Raw genomic sequence first — 22,680 nt, 5'->3', positions numbered from 1 at the left:
TGGGCAGCTAAAACCTCGCAGCCCCTGCACTCCTCCTCTTTGCGCCACACTCACCGTGGCTCAGTGCTCCACCGCGTCGCGACACAGATATGGCCCGTGCATCCCCCAGGGCCTCGCCAGTCACAATAAGTCTCTCCGCCACAGGGTTTGGCCCAGAGCCCAGACGGCCGCTCCCACTGGGGCCCCCGTGTCCTCCGGGGCCCCTTCTTCAACGTTGGACTCCTCCGCCACTCGGCCTCCAACACGGCCTCCAGCTGCCCCCCGGGGGGCACCTCCCTCTCGGGTCCGCAGCCTCCCCGCAGCGCTTCTAGCAGGCGGCTGTACACTGCGCCGCCAGCCGCCTCCTTAGCAGCCTCCCCGCTGCCCTGCCTGCACCGGGGCTCCGCTCCCGCCGCCCGCGGCCAGCCCCGACTCCAAGGGGGGAAGCCCGGCTCCTCCTCCCTCCTCCGGGCGCGGGCCACAGGGGACGACCTCCCCGCTCTCACGCAGCGGAGCCGATTCCAGCGGCTGCGCTCCTCCTCCTCTTCCTAGCCGAGGGGGCCGCCCAATTCCTCTCTCCGCTGCTGGGGCGCGAGCCGCAGGGGACGGTCCCCCCGCTCGATCGCTTGCCCTGGGGCTCCCGGGGCGACGCTACCCCTTTTCTTCGGGCTCCCCGGGCCCACCGGTGGGAGCCGCGCAGAATTTTGCCCACGATTCACCGGCCAAAGGGGTGCCGCGGGGTGGTGGACTGCCGCACTTCCACTCGCAGGCAGGGAGAGCTCGGCCGACACAGCTACTCCGTAACCGCCGCCATCTTGGAATCCAGATTATTTTTTAAATGTAGTTTTGGGTGGGGTAGGTAAGGGTGGGACCACTGGCCACCAGGGATTTTTGCAAGGGGGTGGCCCTCTTCCCCCACCCTAAGTAGATGGGGGCACCTTGTGTAGCCCTCCCTGGGGGCAGATTTCTGACCCTAGGAAGGGGTACATGAGATGCCCTCCATCCATTTGGGGAGGGGGGAGAGGCCCCTGCAAATATTGGCAGAGCCATCCCGCTCCCCAGGCCTGGGGCAGTACATTTTTCCACCCCCCTGGGGGCAGATGGTCACACACATGTGCTCATCTGCCCCTAGGGAAGCACAAAACATATATATATTATAACTTGTTTTGGGTGGGTTTGGGGGGCCCACTAGACCACCAGGATTTTTTTGCATTTGAAAGGGGGGTGGCCCTCTCCCCCCACCCTAAGTGGATGGGGCACCTTAATTAGCCTTCCCTGGGGGCATATTTCTGCCCCAGGAAGGGGTACATGATATGCCCCCATCCATTTGGGGGGGGGGGGGGTGCTGCAAATATTGGCAGAGCCACTTTCCAAGCCTGTGGCAGGACGTTTTGCCTCCTATCCCCCAGGGGTGCGGATGGCCACACACATGTGCCCATCTTCCTCTAGGATAGGGGCAAAACAAAAATAAAACAAATTATAACTTGTTTTGGGTGGGTGTGGGGGGCCACTGAACCACCATGGATGTTTTTAGTGGAAAGGGGGTGGCCCTCCCACCACCACAAATGGATGGGGGGGGCATCTTATGTAGCCCTCCCTGGGGGCGGATTGCTAGCACAATCTGCCCCTAGGAAAGAGGCAAAATAAAAACAAAAATAAAACAAATTATAACTTGTTTTGGGTGGGTGTGGGGGGTCACTAAACCACCATGGATGTTTTTTGTGGAAAAGAGGGTGCCCACGGGTGTCATCTTTCAGAAATGCATGGGGTTCCCTGTTTTCCTTGGTGGCTTCGACACCCTAGGTCCAAATCTGTAGGCTGTCCACATGAGCAAAATCTGCTTTGCCGAAAGGCTTGGGGTTACCAGTGGGTTAGCCTTTTCTCTTTGCGCCCAGGTAGGTGCACCCACAAATGTGAGATACTGTTTTCGTTGCGACACTTGTGGGAACGCTGGAAGGTAAAAAACTTCGGCTAAAAAACTACAATTTTCAGACATTTCCCTCTTGCCACCCACCGAAACACGCTGCCAACACCACATGTCCTACCTTCCCATGTTCCCACAGGCGTCCTGACGTAAACAGTACCTCATGTGTAGGGAAAAGGCTAAACCACTGGTAACCCCCCCCAACGGGTTTTGGGAGACAACCTACAGATTTGGGCCTAGGGTGTCGAAGCCATGAAGGAAAACAGGGTACCCCATGCATTTCCGAAAAGAAGACACCTGTGGGAATCCACAGAGGTCTGACTTGCGCGAATCGCCCCAGAATTTATTACCCACAATCCCAGACAAAGTGAAAATTGTGTTTTTCCACCAAATTTCAGACTATCGGGGATTGTGGGTCATAAATTATGGGGCGATTCGCACAAGTCAAACCTCTAGATTCCCACGGGTGTCTTCTTTTCGGAAATGCATGGGGTTCCCCATTGTCCTTCGTGGCTTCGACACCCTAGGCCCAAATCTGTAGGTTGTCCACATGAGCAACATTCCTGAAAATCTGCTGTGCAAAAAGACTTGGGGTTACCAGTGTTTTAGGCTTTTCCCTTTGCACCCAGGAAGGGTACACCCACACATGAGGTACTGTTTTCGTCGGGAAACCTGTGGGAACACGGGAAAGTAGGCCATGTGTTGTTGGCTGCGCGTTTTGGTGGGTGACCAGAGTGAAATGTGCAGAAATTGTGTTTTTTTTCTGTAATTTTCCCGATTTTCCCCCAAACTATGGAATCTTTCCCTACATAGTTGTTGCCTGACCTGCGCAAATCACCCCTTCCTAAACCTGGGATACGGTCTACTTTTCAGAAATGTATGCCTTTCTGGCTTCCCATTCAGCTTTCCTACCCTTTTCTTCCATTCCGTCCACGCATGTTCTATTGGACAAAAAACGGCAAAAATCGCCTACCTCTCACAAAATGGCTGATTAGCATATCAAAATATGCTATTTCGGTTTCCACTCAATCTGTTCTTAAAAGCCTGGAAAATGGCGAATCCAGCACAGCAAACCATTTGTTCCTAGCTCTTACAAGGAAAACACCACAAGCTTCTTGGTACATTTTATTGCCATTTTCTAAAAAAAAATTAAAAAAAAAAAATGTTCTCCTTTTTGGTTATTTTCTCTCACCCCCTACAGCAAACTAGGATTCCTGGGTGCCGTTACGGCTGCCTACATGTGGGAAAAAAGGGGCCACCTTTGGCCGAGATATCTCATGTAACAAAGAAGTTACAAGGGATTGAATGGCGACATAACGAAATCACTGGGGGGAAATACCCATCGCAGTTAAGGGGTTAAGACTGTAAAGCCCCAAAGGAGATATCATTTGTAAGGTAGCTCAGTTAGTTAATGCTCCAAATGCCGATTGTGCACAGGAATATGTAACACCTGTGTTCAGCACCTGGCTTAATCTTCCGGTGGGATAATAGGCGGAGTGAATGCATTCAGCTTCCGATGCAACACAGCATTTTCCAGGTCAACTGGTTCAGAAAAAAGTGGTGGAAAACACTATTCCCGTCGCTTTTTCTAATTCTAATTGGCCAGATTTTCGTTCATTTTCTGGGTGGAGTTCGAGAGCCTAGTGGACACACCAGGACGCCCTCCATTTCCCGCTCCACTAGACAAATGCAGCCTTACTGCCAGCATGGATTCTCATGCTGGAAATAGGGAAAGGGATTCCTCTGGGATCTGCTTGGAAAGGAAACCTGGTAAAAGTGGGCAGAGTCTAGAGGAAGCCACTGTCAATTCCGCCAGCAATTGCTAATCGCGCGAGGTATTTACACTCTTCCAAAGTAAAAAAGCAATGTGATTTCACCTGCCTTTTACGCTAAAATCTTCCATTTTGTGGCGGAAAGGTAAAAACGTGCGCCAATTGAAGTGGTCCACTCCATGCAGTTTACTTTGCGCCTTGATGGTTGGGGGTTGTGTGATGCTACACATGTAATAAATAAATACATTTAACATGACCCCATATAAATGGCAATTCGTGATTAGAATGAGTGAGCATGGCATGTCGCTGGTAAGAGGGTGTCCTGTGCTTCTTGAGTGCGTTGGCAAATGCCTTAATTGCCATCTCACGTTAAGAGGGTGCTTAAACCCATCAGTGTGGATTGCGCAATAATAAGTCGACAGAGGTATTTTAAATTGACATTGTCACCCAAAGAGCGAAATTGGCCAAGTGGGAGAATGTTGCCCAGCATGTGCCACTTTCTCTGCGGAGTGAATTGTGCCCACCCCGAAGAAGAAGTGTGAAAAACCAACAAGGCCACTGTGCCCTGTTCTTTCTGTGTGTGTCTTCCCCACAGGGCGAAAGATGCCGACGCAGACATGGGTAAGTATCACGTGGCAAGCTTGTATGTACCCTAGTTGATGGGGCAAAGGATTCCAGACTTCTGAGGCTCATAACATTAGTAGCATTGAGTTACATGCCACCTGACAGGTATGTGTGATAAAGTTGCAAAGCAGAGCTGTTAGTGGGCTAAAGCAGGAGGCAATGTCTGCCCACCCTCAAAGGGTACGTACTACCAAAAGTAATAGCCTCCCCCCATCATGGCTGTAGGGGCCAGGCTCCAAACCAGGGCAAGAATAATGTAATCTGGCAGAGGACCCATGCTCTGCCATCCTAGTAACATATGAGAGAATCAAATAGATCAGGCTTTGCAGCAAATGTTAAAAACGAGAAAGGAAGAGAGTCCAGCTCTGCATTCAGAATAACAAAGGCAAAGAAAGGCTAGGCTCTGAAGCCAGCATGAGATGGAATAAGAGGGACCAAACTCATCGTGAGAGGCTGGCCCGGCCCTCCCAGGGGCGCTAGAGGGCAGTCCACATAGCGGGCTGCCCCTCTGGCCACCCCCCTGAGTCCACATACACCCCACCTACTAGGTATCCCCCGGGTCCAACACATCCTGCCGCGGATATGGGGAGTGCTTATAAGGGGGTGGGCTTGCAATCGCTCATCCTCCTCGTTTGCTGTACCACCCCCCAGGACGACAGTCAAAGCAGCAACATCACACACTTGGTCCCTCTACTCTACTCCCATAACAGGGCTTACACAGAGGTACTAACAAGATTTCCTCTTTCTTTGAAACCCCCATCCTTCCATTCCAAGAGACACACACATATCCTTGCCCCACACAAAAAAGTAGCAACTTGCAGTTGGTAGAACAGGCTGCAAATCCTTTATTTGGCAGGAGTCCACTTACAGGTGATCTGCCTCTTAACAATCTGGCATCCTAGCTGTGGCCCACTTGAAGTAATTGCTATTTCCTCTCTCTTACCAAGAACTCATAGTCAGATGAAAAAATCCAGAAATGCATACAAAATAGAAGACTGGGCGAATTACCTGGAAGAAAAAACTCAATCTTTAGCTAGACAAGGTGGATGCCTTCATACTAAATTTGGAAAATATTCTTTCAAACCCATCATCGCCTTCTATAGGCAAAATGTCGAACCCATTCTCACCTACGGGAGCGAAATCTTTATTACATTTTCACAACTAATGTGCAAAAATTTGAAACAATGTTTGGGCGGAAGATCTTAGCACTGCCTCGAACGTATCCCATGGCAAGAATAAGATTTTAAATTGCTACTCAATCGCTTTTATCCATCACCCTCTGGAAACAATTGGATCTTTTCCGCAAAATAATGACCAGCGACAACATACCGGCAATGCAGATTCTCCATACAAACCTGAGTAGCATGAACAATACCATCTTGAACGCATGGCAGAAGGACATGGAAAGACTTCTGACAAGCAAAGACATATCCATGTAAATGTTACTACTACGTCCGCAGCACGCCAATATTAAGTTGCAGCGAAATGATTGGGCTAAAACCATTCAGATGAACCTACATTGCTAATTTGACACAAGGGATCTATATGAACTGCAAACCTATCTAAATCTATTTCCGGACAAACTTATTTGCGATACATACTTGAAAATACGTTTGAACACTATTCCAACTAGATATAAATGAATCAAATTCCTAGTTCGGAACAAAACTGCCGATTCTGCCTCAATGAGTCATCGCAAGAGACAGTGCAACACATCATTATAGACTACCCAGCCCTAGTGGAACTGAGAAACATCTACAGAGATCACTTTCAGATCTCAGCTCAACAAATGTACCCAGAAGTCAGATGGGCGAATATCATTTTGGGAAAGGACAAAAAACTGATTTATACCATTGTTCAGTTCTTAAATAACATCATGGGATCTTACGCAAGTTAGATACGATAATCCATTGGCCCAATGAACAGCAGGCAACCAGGAAGGCACCAGGTGGGCGGGGCTTAGGCCAGGTGACCAAGATCCACTTGCACCTGCTCCCCATCTGCTCCCCACCTGCCCTGGCACTGCCATCTGCAGTGTTAGGTCAGGTCCCCACCCCATGGGGGGGCGGGGGGATGTTCAGCTTCCTGAACTTCCGGTTGCCTGGAATAAGTCTCCTTCTCGATCTGTTAGTCTGCCAATGTCCTTCGTATGCCACCTTTTCCTTTGAGGTATGCGGAGTCACAGTTTCGCCCGTGAGCTTCCTGGTGATCCTGTGAATGTCCTCCTCGTGAGGAGCCTGTATTTGTACCCATCCATTTCAAAAGTGATGGAGAACGGGAACCCCCACCTGTATCCATCCCCTTCCTCATTTAACCACTTGCTGAGGGGTGAGCAGAGCCTTCGCTTGGTGAGGTTCAGAGAGGACAGATCCTGAAAAACCATAATCATTGTCGTCCCGTACAACCCCAAACCCTTTTTCCTCACTAAGATCTTGAGTTACCGTAGTGGAAGCGGGCGAGGACTGACCTGGGGCCTCCGACCGCACCCCCGGCCCTATGGATCCTCTCTATCTTTACTTCATCTATTGTGTCATTGTCAAAGATGAGGTTGGTAATTTCGTACATGGTTCTCCTCAAGTCCTTCTCAGTCTCTCCCTCTTTTTCTGGGATCCCGAAAATGTGCAGATTGTTGCACCATTCACGATTTTCGAGGTTGTCCACTTTGAGCATAATCTCCTCCTCTCTCCTCTCCACCGCTGAAAGACACACATCCTTCTGGGTCTCCAAAGTATCAAGTGAGCACTGGTTATGCTCTACCACCTCCAGTCTTTCCTCCATCTTGTCGATCCTTTGAGTAATTATAGACCTTAAGCCCAATCTTCGCTCTCATGTTCCCGTTCTCCTCCATTAGTGCTGCTACACCTTTTTTGGTTCCATTGGATTCCTCCTCCACCAAAGACATGGTGTCCAGTCTGACTACTCCTCCATTTGATCTTGGGGTATATTCAAAGCTGGCTAATTTCAATCTTGTGTCCATGTCCCTTCTTGCTCTTCAGCTTGTGCACTCAAGCGTGGGTAGTGCCTCTTGCACTGAAGGGACTGCTGGAGTGTCTGAGGTCTCTGGGTCCTTCCCAGGATACTAGTCTCAGTCTCCGGTGTAGCTTGTCAACCTGGGCAATCCCCCTAGTACCACTTTACCTTGGACGAGCTGTCACTTCAGTTCATGGGCCATGGGGCCTCTTGCACACCAAGGCCACTACTTTGCCGTGCGGGGTATGCCACCAAGGCCAGTCCAGCCCTGGCCCCCACTACCACTTGTCCAGGTGGAGAGGCAGGCACACGCCCTGAGTAGGGAGCACACAGCTCCTCGTTCCCTATTAGGTTCCACAAACTTTTTGGAAGCCGGCTGGTCCCTGGGTGCTGCTGAAACTCCTCTGGGCCTCTATCCCTTCTTGCGGGTGCCCTCCACCTGGCTGAGGGGCCCTGAGACTACGGAGCTTCAAACTGTCACCAGGTCACTATGCCAGAAGCAGTAGGCCGGGGCATACTGCTGCCACCTCAGTGTGTCCCAGACCCAAGCGCCTCCTGTGAAGGCAGTCCCCGTGGAGCTGCACCTCCTAATTCTGCAAAGGCTTACGGGTCCTGTGTGTGTGTGTGTGTCCCCCGACTCTGGTCACCCTAGACCCTCACCCTCTGAGGGAGGGGGCAGCTTGGGTTACCGAGTAAGCACTCCTGCGGACCCCAGTGAATACGGGGGTCCCTGTTATTTCACAGTGCAGTGCGAGGGCTGGGAAGGGCCTCTATGTGGCCTTGCTGGTCAAGTAGGCACTCCTGCAGGGCCCTGGCCAATCCGGAGTCCCGGGTATTTCACTGTGTCCAGATTATGCCCCGAGCGGTGCGAGGGCCTGGGTAGGGCAGAGACGGGGGGGGTCTCACCCACCTTTATGTGGCCTGACAGCTCAAGTACGCACTCCTGCAGGACACCAGGGAATCAAGGGTCCTGGGTATTTGCCTCAATATCTAGATACAGGCCCTGGGCAGTGCTGGGGCCCAGGAAGGGCAGGGGGGGGTCTCAACTACCTCTTTATGGCCTGGCAGCTCGTTTCACTGGCTCTGTAGGCCTCTCCACAATCAGGGCGGCCTCACACCTTCACTGTGCTCTATGTCCCGGGTGGGACGGAGCACTTACATTTTCGGCCAATACTTTGCCACGGCCGCGCTCGACAAGCACTGTTTGGATTTGCACCATTGTTTCTCCCTCCAAGTCGGGGGTCTTTGGAGCTCCCGGGTGCAGGGTTGATTCCCCGGCGGGGGCAAAAGTGGGGGCTCTCTTCACTTTTCGGGCCTGCTACGTGAGAGACGTGCGATCAGGGACCATCCATCAGCGCCCCTCCGGTGGCCACCCTATTCAATAATTTTGAGATCAGAATGCTTACAGACTTGTGACATCTCATTTGAAAGCTGTTGTCAAGGCGACGGTGTTGATGTCAGTTGTATCTGAGCTCGATTGTTTATAACCCAGTGGCAACCTCAATGAATGTTAGAAGTCTGAAAGTTGGGGACCTACTGGCTAGTAAAGTGAGTTATTTGATTATGAAGTTTCATAGTCCCAACTATGTTAGTTTTCGAATAAAGGGTGAAAACCTGTAGCGCACACATACTATAATGTGACAAAAAAAAAAACCTTCACCAATGCGTCATGGTTAGGGGAACATTAATATCTATGTATTATAGCATTGATTGGTAATGTAAAACATTTTGCCATGTAGGGACTTTTTGAGTGGAAAAACGGACAGCTAAATAAATGTAAATGAGAGAAGGTATGTACGTCTCCACTTCAATCATGGAAATGCCTGTTCCTATAGGCAGACAGGGGTGGAACTGTGGGAGGGGGAGAGAACTGCGGAGGTCCAATGGCAATTCGAGGCTAATACGTTGACACCTCCTTATCTAAATAATTTATGGGAGGGACTTAACATTAAAAAGCCCTTGCGCTCTGCAGGGGGGGGGCAGACAAGGTATAGGAAGAAAGACCTGCCAAACCCATCTTCATGGGAGAGCTGCTAAACATCTTTCAGGACTTGCCTATAATCCACCTGGGTGAATCCTGAGACAGCTGCCTGACCTTACTTGGGGAGACCGACATCGAGTGCTGTTAAACTTTGCATAGAAAAAAGACAGAGCAGAAGAAGAAAAAGGAATACCTGCCTAAAACCATCTTGGGTGGAGAGGCCTTAACATTGAGAGGCCATAAAGTTTGCCTGGGAGAGAGAAACTTGGGAGGCAAACAGCTGACTAGGCCCCAGATCCTAAGGGGAGCCAGATGAGGGGTGAAAGCTGGTGATTATTTCAGACTGAAGTGACCAGACCCCAAGCGGATCCCCAAGGAGCCCGGCTGTCTTCCCCGAGCTCCGCAAAACAGGAGGTCCCATGTAACTAGAATTGATCCATTTGAAAACAAGTCTGTGGGGTGGGGGGGGTTCGGTCTGCCTGCCTGCATTCTTCCCTTCATAGTGGGTGGGGTGGCAAATTGTGTAGACCCTTAGCATACTTGACTTAATATAAATTGAATTAACTCCCAAATAGATTGACGCAGTGGGGAGCTTGGAAGAGTTTGAACCTTCCACCCTCTTTCCTAACAGGACTTATGTTACAGTCACGTATGTAATTAGGTGCCTTTATTTTCCGTGTTCACCCCAGATTCCTTTAAAACAAAAAGATCCTTGCCACAAAAATGATATTCCCGACTGTTACCCCTTCCCAAGACTTGCCTTTGAAACAGAAAGGTGCTGGTCACAAAACGCAAATTCCCAACTGATACCACTTCCCAAAACCCTGCCTTTCAACTAAAGGTTGTTTTTGCCTCAAAAAACTAATGTCCAGTTGTCAACACTCGTTAAACATTGTATTTAAAGAAAGGGGTGCCCTTGGCCCCAAACAAAATTCCTAAACTGTACCCACTCCCTACACCTGGTCTTTAAACAAGGGGGTATTGTATATCACTGATGCCAGGTTTTTGGTGCTTGGGGGAGAGGCACTTTGCAAAGTGAAATTAGTGTAATTTCCATTGAATATACACTCTCTCCTGAGAGTAAGTGACCCTGATGATAGAATGATTTTACATTGCTTTGGGTGAAAAGTAAACAGGGTGCACATGCATAATTAAAGTTTGTGGGCCAGATCAAGGATTGGCCAGTAAGGGGTATTTCCCCATTGGGTGCATTCGATCCAATTGGGCGTTTTCGGCGCAATTAGCGCACACTAATAGCGCTGCGGTAATTGCGCCTAGAAATGGGCATCAAGTTGGTGCATTTACCCGCAGCTTAGAGCTGGAGGTAAATGCTGCGAGACTCGTGATTGGGCGGACCCTTAAATGTGGCGGTAATAGCGTTACCACCAAATTTAAGGGCTACCGCCCAACTCGATGAGGCCAGTGTGTTTTCAAAAATGCAAGCATTTTCAAATGTGCAGAGAATCCCCATGAATCCAACAACGAACGTGTGAGGTTTACCTGGTTTTAAAATCGAAACTGCTTTTGTTTTCAAATCAAAATGTTATCAAGTCATATTTGCCTGTTACTAGGGAAAGGAAAGTGCCTTTGCGTGTTGAAGCTTTGTTTGTGCAACAAGAGAAGGTGGCATGTGTTACCACTAGCTATTGAACATGACTGATGAATAAATATATATTCTGCCTATACACCCCATGGTTCTTGCGTCATTAGGGATCAAAGTGGCTCTATTCGAGTCATAGATAGGCCGAGTTGAATCCCAACCAATGGTGTGTTGTGGGCTCTCTTAATTGGGGACTGGGGTGAGGAACTCCCTATGTTAAGCGCAATCTCCCAATATATAGTTACATCAGGCATTAAAACTGTTGGAAGAATGCTTAGAAATAACACTAGTAGGCCATAAACAGGTCAAAGTATGATTTTACTGCTTGATATAGCTACCTAAACGAGATCCCAGGACAATGTGGTTTGGGCAGGCATAGGCTGGCAATGGATGGAAACAGCAAAAGGATGAGTAAAGCCATGGGTCAATGGGTAGATAAATAACTTAACACCCGCAGATGCTGCGTAATAGCTAAAACTAAAAATAGACAGCTTCACAGTCCTTTCCTAATCGATTACATTCCGGGTGCCCAGTCTGCTGCAAGTAGCCTTACTCCAAGGATTCCAAGGGCCGCAGCATTGAGGTCCCCTTGACTGCTGGAACAGAAGGGAGTTTTGACAGCAGAACCAGGTATCGCTGGATGGAGACGGTTTGTCATTTGCAAGATTTTGCTCTTAAAAACATAATTGCATTTTCAAACACCAACACGTAAGGCTGTTGCTTTCGGCTCTAACACCTTAACGTCATGTTTCACATCAAAATCAATACCCATGTCATTTCAGAATGGTCTTACTTTTACTCAAAATCCCCATGGCTCTCAAGAGACTCATTTGGATAGTGTGACCTGCATTTTTCACCAATAGACAATCAACATTGCTACCACCCAATGGCTTTTAGCGGAAAGCAAACGTTAAAGCAGCATTTCAATACAAGACGACCAGCATTACAACGTGAAAGCCTCTTGCCTGCTGTTGTCTATCATGGTGAGCAGAACAAGTTACTCGGTGCGAGTTTCGACCAGGTTCCAGGTCGCGAGGGTGTGGGAAGAAGATGGCTTTGCAGGCAGTGCCTCGCACTCACACACGCCCCTCCCCACAACCCCTCCCACCCCCGGATTTCGACATGCAAACAGTACAGGATATCTTACTCGACAAGAGTAAATTATCCCTCAAAAACGGCTAGTGCCGAGTACAAATGTTGATGCCAGATGGGGGTGAACAGATTATTTGCATAAATATGGAAATGACAGTGTAGATCTAACTAGAAAAGGGGTGGGGGTACAAAAAATGCCCAAGTTGCACAAGGTCGTGTGCGACATTATCGGCCAGAAACACCTTTTTTTTCTACTCTGAAACTTGTCGTTCTTATTTTCCAAGCGCAATAATGGTCCTTCAAATTCCAACATGCAAAGTGTTGTGGGCCAAATGACCAGAAAAAGTTTAAGGCATCACACGTGACACGGTGCGACTTGGCACACTGAAGGCGCCCTCTTAACCTGTACACAAATAAAGAGGATGACACCTTGTGGATAAGAGGAAAATATGACAGCTGTGAAATTGGTACCAGTGTACTAAAATAAAATTATTAAGTAAACGGACATACCTACAAAAAAAAGCAGACAGTGTTCACATACATAATAGATTAAAAAGGTGCATGCATCAAGACACCATTGTTTTGTTGAAAATTCGTACTAGCCTCGTAAGAATTCAGTGCATTTGCAAGAAGAACAAGTTACTTACCAACTGGTAACGTTCAATCTATTGGATGTTCCATCTTGGACATTACATGTCAAAGATGTGGAATACTTTGGAGGAGACAATCCATTCGAACTGTGCATACACGTTTTAACGGAAAAAAAAGATGCATAGTACAGTTCAGAAGCAGGTCAAAATTCTTAAACAGTGCACATCTTAATTTCATGGACTGTGAACACTGTCCATTAAAAGGTAAAACAAAAGGTCAAACATCTAAAATCAGGTGAGACTATCGCGTTTTTTCTAATCTGTGGAGACCATATACTGTTTTAACTCTTATAAAAATGTATAAAAACATTAACACCAATTCCAACTCTTGTTACGGCTTAGTAAAAAACTTACAATTGTATTCACAAACAATTAAATACTTTATAATCAATACCTTCAATGTAATCCCAATATGCTAATACAATTCCTAAATACAGCAAATTCATCTCTATCTTCTTACTACACCTTACAAAGACATGTACAAGTGACTTCTTCTGCTTTCTTAGCACCCTCAGGAAAGGTACGGGGGGAACCTTAAATTAATATATTATCCTCCCTCTTCTCATGCTCAACATGTTTCAGTTCTACAACCCAATTGTAACTTTCTTCAGGAGCTTTTCCTTTTCGTCCCTTCTGAACAAGTTATAATGACTTTAATAACATTGAGGGCTCCTCCTCATTAGCTGCAAGATAAGAAAAAACAGGATATTATCAGCACTAAATGCTCAACTAATTCATCAGAGTGGTCGGGACCTATCCTTCCACTCTGTTCACTTCCCTCACTCGGTGCGATTACCTGTAGGAGGGGCTCTGACATGCACTGTGGATTAGGGCATCAACGGCTCTTCATAGGCTCTCATGGTTTATCCACCTACAATCAAGACATGACATGTTTTACTGGTATGTTGAACGGTGTTCCCTTCCTTACAGTATCTCTACTCTTAGTCCAATCTACAGAAATCAGCATCCTCCGTCAGCCAGCAAGTACCCATGTAGGATACAACAGCGTGCAGATCACCTTCGGTTAAGGTTGGTGCTTCTCATTTTCTGTCGTACTCTTAAAATGTGCCATGTCTCATCTTGGCTGCATTCTTCAGTCTCCCGTTAAATCTAGAGGCGGAGGACACCGGTCACTCACGTTACTTCCATTACTACAGTAATCTCTCACCTGGGCTCAGTTCCTTATCTCTTAGTCTGGCAGCGTTTGATTCCTCTACTTTTTCCCCTGCCTGCCCCGCTCCATACAAGTTATCCTGACACTTCTGTGTTCGTAGAAGTGGTTGTAAATGTCAGAACCTGATCCATATAGGTTCTCGATGCTCTATCGGCTCATGTTGCGGCCATCTTTGTGCGGGCCCAACGGTTATGCCCCGCATTGGTGAACACTGAAGACAGGGTATCTTGACACACTCTAGGTTCTGGCTACTAACATCTTGGCCCTCTCAGTATGGGGTAGATGCCGACGCCCCTCATACTGGAATACTAGATGTGGCGCAATTGGCAAAACATTACAAATATCTGCATATGACGGTTACACATAATCCTGCCCTATTCCATTAAGACCTGGTATAATTTGAAGAGAGCCAAGCCATATTAGTGAGTTATCTGTCCGTCGGGGTAGTTAATAATGGACAGTGTGTAGTTATAAAGTCATAACGTAGATAGGGGTATTCAAGGGGTAACTACCATGACATTCAGACCAACTCATTCACAGGGTCATCAGGATTTTATTTGGGGCTTGTTGTACCCTTTGGTTTTTGACTCCTACTTTTAGCAAGCCAAATTACCATACCCACCTCGGTCTATTGGATGGAGTGGACCAATAGTAATTCCCCCGGGTCTCAGTACTGTATTAACTAGATGACTCTAGCGAGGTTCAATTTAGTCAACCCTCACAAAGTCCTGGTGTCAAATTCACCCTTCTCCACTCCTCGACTAGGAGTTTGTGCCACTCAACTTCCCAGTTGAGGCCTCTGGTGTCACTTTTGGTCATAAAAAAGTTATTGCTCCCTTCGGATTAGTATCTTCCCTTTTACTTTTGTGTTTCCACCATGGCTTTATTGCAAAATGGCCCATGAGAAATCGTCCTGCTTGTGTTTGTTTGACTAGGGGGGCCACCTCAACTTCAGTTTTCAGCAACTTATATCTTCCATGATTCGTACTTTGACTTTTCTGTTGGTCTTACCTATATAGTGGAGTCCACAGGGACAAGTGATCATGTACACCACATGGTCAGAATTGCAATTCGTAAAACCATCCTGTATCCACGGTTGGGTCAGTCCAATCTCCACTGTTCAATTATTTTCGTAGGTTTGCACACCCTTCTTTTCCCACATGGAAAATGTCCTTTAATTGGGTCCATATCACATGTCTTTCGTAGGGTGTTTCCGTTTTCTTTAGTATTGCCTAACATGCTTTTACTTCCTAGGTCTCCAATGGAGGTGCTCTTTCTGTAGGCAAACAGCGGTCGTCGTTCTTTCATTCCTTTTTGTCAAACACTCGCCAGTGTTTATACACTATGTTCCGTATCTTGAACCTTAAGTTGGTTATAAGCGGACACGTAAACCAGTTTATTTTGCATGGCAGATCTATTAGTCTTTTCCAGAAGGGCCTCTCGATTACTGTATGCCCGCTTTGCTGCTTTTTTCACAATTTTCTTGGGGTATCCTTGTTCTCTCAATTTCTTTGAGAGTATCCCCACCCCCTGTTCCAATGAAGCATTGGTGCTACGGTTGCGCCTTAAAAGCAAAAATTGTCTGAATGGTAGGTTGTCACGTAGATGTTTATTGTGGCGACTCATGTATTGTAACAAGGAATTTTTATCTGTCGGTTTATGGGAAGGTTTAATCAATAGTTTCCCTTCTTCTTGAAAGATCTGGATGCCTAGAAAGTCTATGGGCCTCATTCCGAGGTCGGCGGTAAGTATCGGAATTTACCGGCATGGCGGAAAGAGCGAGTCCGATCTGGCACCACGCCGCTATTTACAGGCTATTCCGACCTCGCGGGCACGAGCTTTCCGTCATGCCGGTAAATACCCTAGCGGCATACCGCTAAAGGCCCCGTTAAACCCCTTACCGGCATGAAGCGAGACGTATTTACCGACACCGCCATCGAAGCCTTGCAGACCGTAATTAGCGGTGATCGTAATTTACGATAACCGTAAATTACGGTCACCGCTAATTTACGGATACAGAAATTACGTCATCGCACAGGAACGGGAAGGAGCGCGGCGGCCATCTTTAAAAACACAATCCATTGCCATCCTCTCCAGGCAGCAACCTTGGGACGAACCTGAACCTTGGAAAAGGCCCACACTACCTCCAGCCATGCCCAAAGCACCTAAGAAGTCAGAGGACCGCCTCAGCAAGCATCGCTTCAGCCCAGAGGAGCTGCAGGCCATGGTGGGCCACCTGGAGGAACACGCAGATGTCGTGTTCAGTAGCGACATGCGCAGAGAGGCAGTGGCCCGGAAAAAACAAATATGGGCAGAACTTGCCCAAAGGGTGAGCGCGGTAGGCACCACCCCACGCACCCCCAGGGACTGCCGCAAAAGGTGGGACGATTTGCGTTTGAGGGTGCAGAGCCTCCTCTCAGCCAATCGCAGCCAGGCACTGCAAACTGGAGGTGGACCAAGCTCACCATTGAAACTAGCGCCATGGGAGGAGACATGCGCTGCATTGATCGGCACAGAAGCAATCGAGGGCGTCGGAGAAATGGAGTGTGGGGCTCCGTCGTCCGCTGATGCAGGTGAGTGTCCAAAGTCAACACCGCCAATGGCAAATGCATGCTGAATACACCTCCAAGCCCCGTCCAATGCACCCTGTCATACTGCGCTCCACCCATTCTGACAATGGCAAGACAACTGCCACCACATAATGCCCACCAACCATAGTGCAGTAAGTGGCACATCCCAATAAGCACACTGTGCAGCAGGCTTGGCAGTGTGCGAGTCAGACTGCACATGACCAGGCCAGGATTAGTGACTCCCACACCTGCGTACATATCCGACACATGCGTACAATCCAGTGATGGAGTAACGGCCAAAATGCCACCAACCCAAAATGAATGATATGTAAATGCTGCCATCAATGACATTAGCGTCCCACACAACCACTCATGTTGTACCTTTGTTCTACACCCACAGGCAGTGAGCATGAGGGCGATGAGCCAGAGAGAAGCCGTCCCACCACATCCAGTGGCAAAGGCAGGGACCAACGCGTACTGGCCAGGAAGGGCCAAACTACCACAGCATCTCAGAGGCACATTGAGGTTGCACCACCCCCATCCCTCACTGCACCTGCGCCTGCAAATATCGCCACACCACGTTCTGAGGATTCCAGCATCTCTGGGGAGGTGGCAGCCACGGCCCCTTTGCAAATCGTGGACAGCCCCTTGTCAATTTGTGGGGCGTCAGAGGAGGAATACTTCCCCACTGTACACACCCCCGAGCCCTGCAATGTCCCCCAGGTGTCATGCAGTGACACAGAAGAGGGTGACACACCAGTGCGAAGTGCACGTGGAGATGCACCGGGAGACGCAGATCCCTGCGCCCAGTACCCCATTTGAGGCCCTGTCAGGGCATGCTGCCCCAATCCCCTGCAGGGATGATATGCCATCCCAGGATGCACTACGTGCAGGACAGCTCACTGCCCTCATTACCGAGTTCAATGAGCAATATCGCCAGGGCAGGTTGGAGTTGATGGATGAGCTCAGGCAACTGCGTCAGGTGTTCAGTGAAGGCACCAACCGTGTGTGTGAGGCACTTTGACACATTGCAGACGCCCTTGTGGCAGCACATCCCATCCATGTGACTCAGCAGGAGGACACCCCCTCAACCATTCGCCCCACCCCGCCAAGCCCGGTGCGCCGCTCGCTGCGTTCCCAGCGGCGCAGGAACATGCCCCCCCCGGGCCCTGGGAGCATGGATGAATAGGCAATGCTGGCACCTGTGGACTCATTGTGCTACACGGGATTAGTGTTGCGGAGTTGGGGGTGAGGGTGTGTATGGGAGTTGGGGGGAGGGGGTGAGGATGTGTATGGGAGTTGGGAGGAGGGTGTGTATGGGAGTTGGGTGGGTGAGGGTGTGTATGGGAGTTGGGGGAGGGGGGTGAGGGTGTGTATGGGAGTTGGGGGGGGGGGTGAGGGTGGTGTTGTTCACGTTGGAACCTATTAATACAATACACTGGTTGTGCATACAAACATCAGAGTGGACATTGTTCAATGTGCATGTGTCTTCTAATGACTCACAGTACATGGTGTACATGTATCCCCACAACCAGTGCCCGATGCCCTGTCATCCTGACACCCTTAGCTGGCTTGAGTGTCAGTAATATTGTCCAATCAATGATTGCCACACGGCACATCCCTCCTGTGCATCTGCACCGTGATGCTGTGCTGCCAAATCTTACTCCACCCCCTCATCATCATCTGGTGGTAGCAGTTCCAGGTCAGGGGGCAGTGGCACGTTCCAACGGATGCACGTATTGTGCAGCTTTACACATGCCATGGTGATCCTGACAACCTTCACGTGGCTGTTGATGAGTGCTCCACCCGAACGGCTGTGGCAACAAAATGTTGCCTTCAACAGGCCAAATGTCTGCTCTATGGCCACCCGTGTACAGGTATGGGCTCGTTTGTAGTCCCCCTCATGCCTGTTCTGTGGGTTGCGGATAGCGGTCATGAGCCACGGCTTCCAAGGGTAGCCACCATCACCTGCATTGAAGGGGGATGAAGGTAAGTGTTTGTACATTGATGGTGGGTAACTGTAGTGGTCTTGCATGGCAGCTGGTGATACCTGGCCATACACACATGTCCCTGGTTGCATCAACCCCATCCATGGCCCGGCTATGTGTCCTGTGCCATGGAATGATGGAGGGGGTAGCTTATTCCAGATGGCTCATGGCGTGCACCCACATCTTGTTGCACGTGCACCGTATATGCGTGCAGCAGTGTTGGCCTGAAATCATTGATGTGTTGGGTTCTGCGTGAATTTGTGGCAGGGGGTGTTGACTGTAGTCAGTAGCATACTTGTCTTGCTGCACTGATCAGTACCATGGTGACTTGCACCACTGCTATGGGTGTGCGGAACCAGGGACACGCTGCGGTATCCCTGTTAGGCTCACTTCTATGCACTCCCGGGGACGTCTGTCTTGTGTAGTGGGATGTAGGAGGCTGCGAGATAGTGCATATGCAGTGCATGGTGCTGGATGCCCTTACGGTGTGTGTGGTCCGCAGATGAGTGTTGCTTGTGTTGTGGTATTGGGCCAGGTTACCTGTCGGACGAGTAATGTTGTGTTTTCTACATTCTGGCATCGCTGTGAGGTTAGGCAGTCATGTGCCATGTTGATTGCCTTGGGGCACTGTGTTCTGTGGGGTGCACATCGTGCACTGGCGTCGACATTCCCTCGCAGGTGTAGTGTGCACCCCTCCCTTTCCCACCAAGTTGGGGTATGCATCCACCCCAATCATGGCACCAATGCGCTGCCATGGCCCAATCAGGTGACTCACCAGGCAGCCAGGCACGTTGTCCAGCATGTTGCTCCATCTAGCGTGGGTTTGCGCAGGACCAGGGGTCCATGTCTTGATCGGGGGTATTGGGCACCGCAATGTGTGATGTCTTTAATGGCATTTCATACCATCTGGACGTCAATGGAGTGGTATTGTTTGCAGTTCCGATACGCCACCACCATTGCATGTGTGCAGTTCAATTCCACGTGGGTGCAGTCGAGGACACCTATGCTATTTGGCATGCCTGCCAGTGCATGGTAGGCAACTTATGTATCCAATATCTCCTGGGGTGTCCTGGGTAGGGATGTGTAGTACCTTGTGTGTTTCAGGAGAGCATCCGGCACTTGGTTGAGTATCTGTGGGAATATGGCCTGTGGTATGCCATGCATGTGCCCCACTGTATGCTGCTATGTGCCTGTGGCAAGGAGGTTGGGTGCAGACACTACCTTGAGTACAGGGGGTTTTGCAGTGTGTACTTCTATGAGGCTCACTATGTCGTCATGTGTCAGGTCCACTATGGTGGTGAGGGTGTCCCGGTCAGGGCGTGGATCTGCTCTGGTGTGAGGTTGAAGGGTGAGGCCCTGATGCGAGTGATTGGGGGCTGCCGGCGTGGTAATGGTGGCTGCGCCGGTGGGGCATGCCGGGCCTGTCGCACCCTCCTTCTCCTCCTGTGTATCCTCTGTGGTGGTGGCTGTGGCGGTTGTTGTTGCTGTTGTTGTGGTTGCTGCCTTGCATGTAGGGCATCCGGCTCTGGTAATGCTGCTACAATTGGTGTCTTCTTGGTGTGGGAGGGGGTGTGGTGGGTGGGTGGGCTCCTTTTGGGCTGTGTCAGACTGCATTGAGTCCACCTGTGCTGATTGTGTGCACCTGTGGGTCTAGGAACCACTGCTCAGGGTTCTTTGCTCCTTCTCTGAGATGCCTGTATGTACTCCATGCCAGGTAAGGTACTTTACGGCCTTGGGGATGCCGTAATTTACGTGTGGTCCTTACTTGGAATCAGCTCCAGTTAACGTCATGCCGTAAATTACGGCATGGAGGGTCGCGCGCGCTACCATAGACCGTAAATTACGGCACGGTATTTTACAGTGCCGTAATTTACGATCTGAGGGGTCGGAATGGCATGGAGCGGAAAACCATGCCGGTAAAGTGTTACCGGCATGGTTTGGAACTTAGCTCCAACCTCAGAATGACCCCCTATATCTTCAGTACTCTGGGACATGGTACATTTCCAATGAGGGTTTATTGTGTTTAGCCATTCAAAAAATAAACTGGGCGATTCTGCGGACCCTTCCAAAACCATCAACACATCGTCGATGTATCTGGTCCATTCTTTAATGTGGTCCCTATACGGGTTACTGTCTTCGTAGGTTACTGCCTTTTCAAAGCTTTCTACGTATAAATTGGCTAGGCTGGGTGCCATTGTGGCCCCTATCCCCGTCCCCTCAATGGAATTTGTTGGTATAGTCTACCTTCAAACTCAAAATAGTTTTTGGTCAGTGCTAATTCAGCACACCACATACAAGATGAGTTTTTTTTTACCCTTCTAAAGATATCATTTTTTTAATATCTTCTATCTTTTTTAGATCTAGCTCTATTTTTTGAGCGTCTCCTTCGCAGTATTGATAATGAGGATCAGCCAGCCCCCCGCCACCCCCGGCAGACCTAAAAAAATAGAAGATATTTAAAAAATGATAGCTTTAGAAGGGTACAAAAAAAGAATCAGATATAGCAAGAGATGAAAGACTTCAAACAGAACAATAGGATGGAAAGAAGTAAAAGATTGAAGAAAGACCTGACCAACTATAGCCACGAAAAAGCCTTCCCCTACATCAAAACTGGTTATAATAATGACATTTATACAGACTCACGGTACCTGGAACAAACAAAATCGACAAGTGAGATTCCACAACACATCCTACAGCAGAAGTGGAGATAGTAGTGAGACAGAAGATCCAGGGGAAGGGACACCGAACAGTCAAAATCCATCCAATAGAGGTAGGGGTCAGTACAACAGACAAAGAGGGGGTGGAAATAGAAGAAACAGGAACCGTTCTTTTTTTCAACAGGGCCCCAAAAGAGACCAATGGACAGACAAGAGGGTGACCAGAAGTATGGCACCCTCGTAGTCAACATATCAGACTACACCCTAGACAATTTAGAACAGGAAGTACTCCACAAAGGACTAGGGTTTGTTCTGACTAAGGTACATGACCAGTTCGAATTTTGGGGGGAGTTTATGAACTTCATGAGGAAAATACACCTCAAGAAATTCACCAAAAATAAAATGTATAACGTTGCACAATGCCACTGGAATAAAACATCCCTCCTCGTTCACGCCACCGACACATACTCACTCCCCAGAATCTCAAGTATTTGAAAAAAAGGTGGTTGCAGAGATAGAAAAACTGGAAATGAAGGCCAATTTGGTATTCCATAATCTAAGCAAACAAGAATTAAAAGCAGCCCAATCCCTGGGTAAAAAGTAGTCTATCATAATTAAAAAAGTGGATAAAGGGGTTGGCACTGTGATACAAAAAAGGTGTGATTATGTCAAGGAATGCCAGGGGCAACTAGCAGACACCAACAGTTATCATGAGCTAGCCAGCGATCCCACAATCCCATTGAAGACTTGAAAAGAATCATAGAAACGAAAGTAACTAAAGCACTGGAACAGAACTGGATTTGAAAACAAGAAGCAATATTGCTCATTTGCAAAAAGGAGCTGGTGGTCCCGATGTTCCATTGACTCTCCAAAATCCATCTTAATTAACCTCCTGGACGTCCGATTGACTCAGGGATAGATTCGGCCCTTTAGCTTTATCACAAATTGTGGACCATTACTTTAAAGGGTTCGTGATACAAAGGAGATCATATTGGAGAGACACCACCAGTGCTATTAAAGCATTTGAAAATGTTGAATTTGATTCCACGAAACATCTACTAATTGGACTTGATGTAGTCTCTTTATATACCAACATCCCTGAACGAACTACCGTGGAGGTTGTAGAAGAAGTTCTTTGGGGCAGGACAGATCAAGACCCGGTACCCAACACATTTTTGATGTGATGTGCTGAATTAGCACTAACCAAAAACTATTTTGAGTTTGAATGTAGAGTATAGCAACAAATTGAGGGGACGGCGATGGGAGGCCACAATTGCAGCCAGCCTGGCCAATTTATACGTAGAAAGCTTTGAAAATGCAGTAATCTATGCAGACAGTAACCCGTATAGGGACCACATTAAAGAATGGACCAGATACATCGACAATGTGTTCATGGTTTGGGAAGGGTCTGCAGAATCAGCCAGTTTATTTTTTGAATGGCTAAACACAAAATAAACCTCATTTAAAATATACTATGGCCCAGAGTAATCAAGAGATACATTTTCTAGACATCCAGATCTATCAAGAAGAAGGGAAACTATTGATTAAACCTTCCCATAAAATCGACGGATAAAAATTCCTTGCTACAATAAATGAGTCACCACATTTAACATTTACGTGACAACCTACCGTTCTGACAAACAGTAGCACCAAGGTTTCATTCGAACAGAAGGCAGGGATACTTTCAAAGAAATTAAGA

The 22,680-nt window shown here is 48.5% G+C and overlaps 1 protein-coding gene across 11 annotated transcripts in view; it reads right to left on the bottom strand.

Moving 5' to 3' along the window:
- The window catches only part of MARCHF10 (membrane associated ring-CH-type finger 10), a 1,025,913-nt gene that overhangs the window by 659,025 nt on the left and 344,208 nt on the right, over positions 1–22,680 (bottom strand). For 2 of the 11 annotated variants that reach the window (XM_069634139.1, XM_069634141.1), the window contains one exon: positions 12,590–12,679. The exons of the other annotated variants lie outside the window; for them this stretch is intronic. The gene's annotated coding sequence lies outside the window, so the exon portion shown is untranslated. The remainder of the gene's footprint in view (positions 1–12,589; positions 12,680–22,680) is intronic. 11 annotated transcript variants of the gene reach the window in all.

Source organism: Ambystoma mexicanum, chromosome 13 (assembly GCF_040938575.1).
Source record: "Ambystoma mexicanum isolate Mex_15411 chromosome 13, UKY_AmexF1_1, whole genome shotgun sequence".
In the NCBI taxonomy this organism is placed as follows: domain Eukaryota; kingdom Metazoa; phylum Chordata; class Amphibia; order Caudata; family Ambystomatidae; genus Ambystoma; species Ambystoma mexicanum.
This window is presented reverse-complemented; position numbering and strand designations above follow the sequence as displayed.